The sequence below is a fragment of the Paramormyrops kingsleyae genome, chromosome 4, assembly GCF_048594095.1.
Source record: "Paramormyrops kingsleyae isolate MSU_618 chromosome 4, PKINGS_0.4, whole genome shotgun sequence".
Lineage (NCBI taxonomy): Eukaryota > Metazoa > Chordata > Actinopteri > Osteoglossiformes > Mormyridae > Paramormyrops > Paramormyrops kingsleyae.
Genome location: NC_132800.1, coordinates 45179320 through 45187000, shown reverse-complemented (window position 1 = coordinate 45187000; position 7681 = coordinate 45179320). Strand labels below are relative to the sequence as shown.

Below are 7681 nucleotides of genomic sequence, written 5' to 3'. Positions count from 1 at the left end.
GGCGGGAGAGTGCAGTCCCCTCACGGAGGGATCAACACACGACGAAATACATCCTATGGTGGCCTGTAGTTCTTCTGTTAACACAGCAGTGGTGTCAATTAGACATGAAGAAGAATACAATTATGATACTGATTCTACTGAAACTGAGTCTGAGCAGTTGGATGAGGCTTCACGTTCAATTGTTGAAACACCATCGCTTCACAAGGACTTGGCTAGTTGGGCTACTGCTACAAACCAGACCCACAAGGCATTAAATGAGCTTCTGGATGTGCTCAGACGTCATGGCCATAGACTTCCCAAAGACGCTAGAACTCTTCTTGAAACTCCACAAGGAGTGCCAGTTCAAAATAAATGCAATGGACAGTATATTTATTATGGTATTGAGCGTTATGTTCTTGAACACTTTTCAAAAGAGACACTGCCAGGGAAAGTTGAACTGTGCTTTAATATCATATTACAGATTGTGATGTCACATTTAGGTTCAGCAACTGTCCAGAGTTGGGGGATCTTCTCTCAGGGACTGTGTCAATAAAGTCATGAACAGGTATGTATTTTACCTTGCATTGTTTGTATTGCTGCATAATTCAGAAATAAAATGTATATGTAAATGTATATTCTGGCCAAAATAAGAAACCCAGCTTTGGGTATTATTTTTTTTTATTACAGATTTAATCTTTGACACATTATATCTCCTCACATACATGCCTATTTTCTAGTTCAGAAGGTTTTAGATGTCTACTGACTTAGTCTGCCAGACTGAAAACCAAAAAATCAAAACATAATTTCAGTGTAAGCCATTAATGACTAATTAGTTGTCTCAAAAAATGTGGATATGGATAAGAACATAGTTCAGGGAACTTGTTACCTGACAGATGAGTGGTTGTTAAAGTGTATGATTTAACATTGCATGCAAGTAACATGCTGATAATATTACAACTACAATAATTGTTATATTGACCTTACATGTAAATTTTCCTGATGGTGAAGTAATCCTGAGTAATTTCTTTCACAGAATCATGTCGAATGCCTTAATGGCAAAATTCAACATGAGGGGTGGTGGCCAACTGCAAAAGAAGCCATTTAGAGATACAATCATATTCAATATAATTCAAAGTAATTTTGGCCTTATGACGTGAAATTTTGTACTTTTTAAAAAAAAATGTATTGGTACCTATCTATTGAAGGAATATTGTCTTAAAGACCACAGAAATGTCCTGTTTACTTTCACACAGTTACACACCTACTTATGGAACTTGCTCAACCACAGTGGTTTTGAAGGGGAAGGGGACATGCTATTTTTTCTTTCACCTAGCACACATTTAATGCAGAACATCTTTTATTAACCAAAGATTATTCAACAGAAAAATGTCGTGTAATACATGTTGATTACTTTTTTCAAATGTTTCGTTAATGAAACTGATAATATTGTTCCAAGATGTATTTTTAATGTCGTTGTAGGATCATAAAGACAATTTTGCCCTTTTGTAAAAATTTTTTTTTTTTATATTCAATTCCCTCAGATGCAGTAAAAAGATGGAGCGCAAATGCAACAGACTCCGAGATTGAGGCAGCAATGGCTGAACACCTAAAACATGCTCCAGGAAGAGCTGGGGGTGGGGGATATAGGAAATGAGCCTGTTGACAGAAATAATTCATGTGTGTGTTCATGTTCTTGTTCTTTTCGTTCTTGTTTAACTAATGTTTAATTGTTACTATTTACAGTTCTACTATATATTTAGCCTTTGTTTAAAAATGTTGTATACTTTTATATTTGTATGTGTGTATGTATGTGTTTATATATAATGCACACAAATATTTAAATGTATTATATATATTTATTTGTATTTATATGTATGTATATGTTATATAAATATGTATTTTTTTCTTATTTAATACAAATAAGAAATGTTTTGTAATGTAAACGTCGATTAAACGTATAGACGTTGAGGTCTGACTGGACTGATTTTGGACGTTTTTTGAACCATTTATATTCTGATGTGCGTTTCACAATAAGGACGTTTATATTCAGGCTAATAAGTACACTGACATAACGCAGAAACACATCTTAAAAACATCCAGACGACGACACATTAGACGTCCAGAAAAGACGCCGAAAAGACGTCGAATACATGGCAAGTTGACGTCAAAGACGTCCGTTCAACTTTCATTTCGGAACTATTTTTCAACCATGACGGGACGTGTCGGAGGGACGTCATTTCAACGGTCATCAAACGTCCAAATGTTTGCTGGGCCCTCGTTAACCCTGTGTGGATTCCCCGTGTTTACCAGCTGTTCCTGATTGTTGTCAAACTTGTCATTAGTCCATTGTATTTAGTCCGTGTTTTCGTTTGTTTCTCCAGTCCTGTCATTGTATTGTAATTCTGCTTTACCGCTAGTGTGTGTTCCTTTTGCTCATTAAACCCCGCATTTCCCCGATCCTATGTCTCCTCGCCTCTGCTTCCCCGGTCAGCGTTGTGACAGTGAACCTACTTCCATGCTGCAATGTGAACATTTGCCATGTTCCTAAAAATTCTGTTTATTGCACAGTGTCTGACCACACAGACCTAGATCATACTGGACATATCAACTGAACATATTTTCCGCTATTACAGATTGATGTATATATTTAGCCTTTGTTTAAAAATGTTGTATACTTTTATATTTGTATGTGTGTATGTATGTGTTTATATATAATGCACACAAATATTTAAATATATTATATATATTTATTTGTATATTTATATGTATGTACAGTATATACAATAAGGAACAGTCAATAAAAAACACTTCTATAAGCATTATAGCCGTAGATCAATGTAATTTCCTTAATTCTGCATTCATGCCAGGTTTGGACATATCAGAAATGAGTCACATGACCTGTTCTGGTGGTCCTGTGAGCTTGAGGTCTGAATACACCTTCATCTCTCATACAGGCTTTATAATGAGACATGAGCCCCTGGCTCCTTGGTCACTGTGTACAGTGACTGGTGAAGTGGAAATTGTGCATTTAGACGTAGTCGAAAATTTTATGCTTACTTAGAAAATATTTGCTATGATTACTAAGTACAAAATCTATTTTACAAAATACTGTCTGTCTGTGTGGAGGGCGGGGGGCACTTAGCAGCTGAGCAGGAGGAAAGTCAAACCAACAGTTGGAGAGCTAGTTCTGACTGGAACTCTTTAGTTGCACACAGAGACAGTAACTGAGAACCTACTTTCTTATCATGTAAAATGATAAACATTAAGCAGAAGCATAAAGGAGCTGCACAAGAAAATAACTGTGGGCACCTGTGTACATCAAATAACCTAATAAAGAATTTTCTGCTTTCATACCCAGTCTTTGGCTGTTTTTCCACCACACCAGCAGGGGCTGCTAATCTGCCAGAAAGCTGCATCTTTGAATTAGCATTACATACAGGAACACTGTGGGCTATGGCAGCTTGAGGACAGGGGGTTCAGCTAAACCTGCTTTTAGTCCAGGAGACAAATATATACTGACATCTTTGTTCTCCACCATGAGAATTGTGGGTAAAGCAAAAGCTGTACTGTTTACAAATGTAACTTGATCGAACCTCATAGCATCTGAACACTGAAGGGTTCTTGTATGTTTTTAGGGTTGTTCTCAACAAAGAAGCTGCCAGTGATGAAATCTGCAGCATGTATATGGTGTGAGTGGGATTGTGGGATGGCTCGTCCCATCTTTAAGTGCCCCCAACCCTTGCTCTTACCAGAAGTCAGTGTCCTGTCGGCTCGGAACACTGACCGGCTAGTTAGCTCCACTGCTCTGTCAGGAACCAGGTTGTTGAGCTGTGGAGCTAACTAGCCAGTCAGTGTGCTGAGCTTACAGGACAGTGAACTCCGATAAGAGCAAGAGCGGGGAGCTCTGCGTCTATATAGGTAATGACTGTTACTGTTCCGCAGATTTGAAATACTTTCAGACACAGGCTATCAGTAAATAGCAGGATGCTCAGCCAGACACCGCCGCATTATTGCAGGGATACTTTAACCATGCAGATCAAACTGTGCTCCAGAAATTTTACCAACATGTGCAGTGCCCCACCAGGGGGTGAAACACCCTTGATAGATTGTATATCAAAGCCGTCACATTATATATTAAAGATTCTTACAAAGCCCTCAATCATCAGCCACCCCTTGGTCACTCTGACCATTCTTCATCATTTCTGATGCCTGCATATGGACCTCTCATCCACAGAAACAAAGCCGTCACAAAGACAGTGACAATATGGCCTGAGCAGGCCGCCGTATCACATCTCCAGGGCTGCTCTGAATGCACACAGGGAAACTCTTTGCTCAGCTGGCTGTATGGGGCACAGAGACGGACCTGGAGGAAAATACTTTTTTCTATAGCTATATCATCTATAGCTGTGTGGATGATGTCACTATGGACAAGAAGATAAGAAATGTTTCCAAATGTGAAACCATGGATGAACAAAGAAGTGAAACACCTTTTAAAAGCATTTAACGGGGCATTTAAATCTGTGGATCCCATAGCCTACAGCCCTATTATTCAAATCACGGTCCTCGAGGTCCAAGCACTGCTGGTTTTTCAGCCTTCCTTTACCTGTGAGCCAGGTGTGAAGCCTCTGACCAATCAGAATCAGTAATTATTAAACTAACTATCTGGGAGAACTGAAAAAAAGGCCTGGATTTGGAATCGAGGTCCAGATTTGAAGAACCCTGGCCTACAATGTTGTCAGGTCAAACTTGAAAAAAGTTATAAAAATCCACATCCACATCCACGCAAAGCTGCTGGACCAGACGGAGTGCCACAGGGACTGTGCTGAGCTGAGGTGTTTAACAATATCTCTAATCGGTACCACTTTACAATAAGGCTACCCTTATGAAGGGATTATGAATGGTCTATAAGCAAGTTATTAATTAGGTTGTTACACTTCATTAATAGAATATTATAAACAAGTTATACCACAGTTTTGTTCTTATTAATGAGTTACTACCATTTATACGTGGCAAAAGGGAGTCTTATTGTAAAGTGGTACCCTCTAATAACTCCCTGACGTTGGAAATGGTCCCTGTCTGCCTTAAATCAGTCATCATTGTGTCAGTACCAAATAAAACAAACATCAGTAGCATGAAGGACTATCGTCCAATTGCTCTGACACTGATAATAATGAAGTGATTTGAAAGGCTGATTCCGTCTTACATTAAAAAATCCCTGCCTCTCTGGACTCATATTTTCTTGTAATTTTATAGGAAGTGTCTTATGCGGAGGAGTTGCACATTGAATCTCATGTATTGTGTACAATGACAATAAAGGAATTCAATTCAATTCAAGTCTTGCAAGTTGTTGGAGGACCTGGTGCAGAAGGAGAAAGAGTACCAGCATGTGGTGAGGCAGAGTCTCCAGCAGAGAGCGCACGACCTGGAACTGATGCCAGAGAAGAGGTGGCACTTCGGTAGACCCACACAAATAGGCAGAGCAACATGACCCACAGGCTGAAACGTGACACACAAGACACCCATGTAGCCAGAACCTCCCAGAACGTCCAAACTGACACCAACACTGATGTAACCAAACCCTCTAGCACATGAGCCTCTCCTCCCCACCACAGTCTTGCACCCACCCTCCATATTTCACATCCCAGCTAATGTGGAGCCTAACAAGGAGCTGACTGATTAGCTGAAAGAGCTGGGTGTGGATACAGACACCATAGAGAAGGCAAGTATGCTAGAGCGACCTGCTGGGATGCAGCCTGGGCGTGAGGCAGCATGGGAAGCCTTCTGGAGGACCTGGAGCGCTACTCACACAGTGGGCCAGTGGGCAGCAGGTGGTGCAGTGATTAGTGCACTGGATCTACAGTCAGAAGGATAAGGTTCACAGCTCAGAAGGTCAGGTCTCTATCCATGACGGCTACTACAAGGCTGGGCTACATGCTTAACCTGGCAACACTGGAGTGTGTGACTGTATAGAGCAGGAGAAAAGGGTTTATTTGGCAGGAAAAGTAGACCGCTGCTTGTTTGGTCTGAGACCTGCACCTCTCTCTCTGGCTGTTCTGCGTCCATCCCAAAAGAGCAGAGCTCAGACTGCCTGCCCTGTCAGATCTCTGCTGCAGTTTGTGATGGAGGACTACACTCTGAATGACATCCTCAATGACATCACCAAGGAGGACCTGCGGTTTCCACGGATACAGTGAGTTTGCGTGTGGGTCCGTGCTGTGTCTGTGTCTCAGGAGCCTGATCTCCAGTGCAGACTGTTATGAACCTGCATCTGTGGCCCATGGGGGGTCTGGGTGGAGCAGGGAGTCCTCTGCCGGATCTGGAGGGCCATCCAGAGGGACTGTAGGCGGGAGCAGAGGAAGCAGCTGATGGCCAGGGAAGTGACGGATGGCTGAGCTGAATGGCCCACATGCAACAGCGCCCCCTGCAGGACTGTGGACCAAAAAGCCAGACACTCCCACACACACAGGAGTGCAGCAGCTTTATGTACACACATGGACACACACTGTCAGCTCTGTTAAACTCACAGGATTAAGTCTGTGAGTTTCTGCTGTGAGCTTCTTGATGGAACCTCTGCAGAAGGGAAGAAATTGGAGTTTGGCAGCTCTGACACTGTATGCAATTTTTAATACATTATACTTTGTTCCGGTAAAAATCATAAAGTTACGCCGCTGTTAGGATGTGCTACTCTCAGGAGCCAGAAGGGGGAGCTGAACCCTAGCATTCCATGTCCTCTCTTCCTTCTTAAAGTCACGCCCATCGGCTGCTCCTCTGCAGAGTGGAGGGGCGGCTTACATGAGGTCAGCACAAACAAGTTCACTGTGGAACCAAATGACTTCATAAGGAGGCCATATTTCTGTGGTCGGGGAGGGGCCTCCCTGGACGGCACCACCTAGTGGACAGATCAACGTACTTCCACCCTTCGTTACCCAGGATGAATCACATGTGCCTTTCTTGTATTAACTGTCTGACTTTGAAAAAGTTCTCAGAGTCTCTATCATTGCAGTTTCCTCTCTGTTCTTTTTCGAGTCATTGCTGTTTATGATTTCATGCCCCCCCCCCATGTCTGTTGTGATATGGTCCCACCTTCACACCTCCTGCTGGTTCATCACAGCACCCCGGATGTGTGAAAGCCTCACCTCTCCTGCTTTTTGGGTGCAGATGCTGGTTGTGGGTCATTTTTGAAAATTAAAAATTCTTGGTACCGAATTCTCTCCACATGACCATCTTCCAAACCCGCTTAGCCTGTGGCATATCATGGGGAGCCTGAAGCCTGGAGCCAATCCATCACTAAAAGCTGCTGTATCTATGCAGGACCATCTCTGCAGGTGGTGGCAACTTGGACCATGTGACCCATGGCTGAGCTCAGTCAGCGGGGTCTGGAGGCTAAAGACAGACTCTGCCCCCCCCCCCCCCCCCATGGTGGCTCAGCTCCTCCCTGTTTTTATTTTATTAAGGTGATTTTTAGGCTAATTTTTAAGAGCCCTGTGGTGACTCAGTGGGTTCGGACGCTGCACCTGTCATCGGAAAGTCCCTCAGCAGAGTGATGTCACCATGGGGCCCTGAGCAAGGCCCTTAACACCAACTGCAAATGCACTTTTCTTTGAATTAAAGTGTCTGCTAAGTAAATAAAGTAAATAACCTGCATCTCCTGATTGTGAAATAGGAGCCCAAAGCACATGTTCGCTAGGGAGAGCTGAGTTTG

At 42.5% G+C, this 7681-nt stretch overlaps 1 long non-coding RNA gene across 1 annotated transcript; it reads left to right on the top strand.

The window, feature by feature from the left end:
* The first annotated feature begins 204 nt into the window (after positions 1–204).
* On the top strand, positions 205–1716 carry LOC140589068 (uncharacterized). The gene is made up of 3 exons (XR_011990262.1): positions 205–544; positions 1013–1113; positions 1521–1716. It is a non-coding gene; the product is annotated as an uncharacterized lncRNA (long non-coding RNA).
* Positions 1717–7681: the final 5965 nt, after the last annotated feature.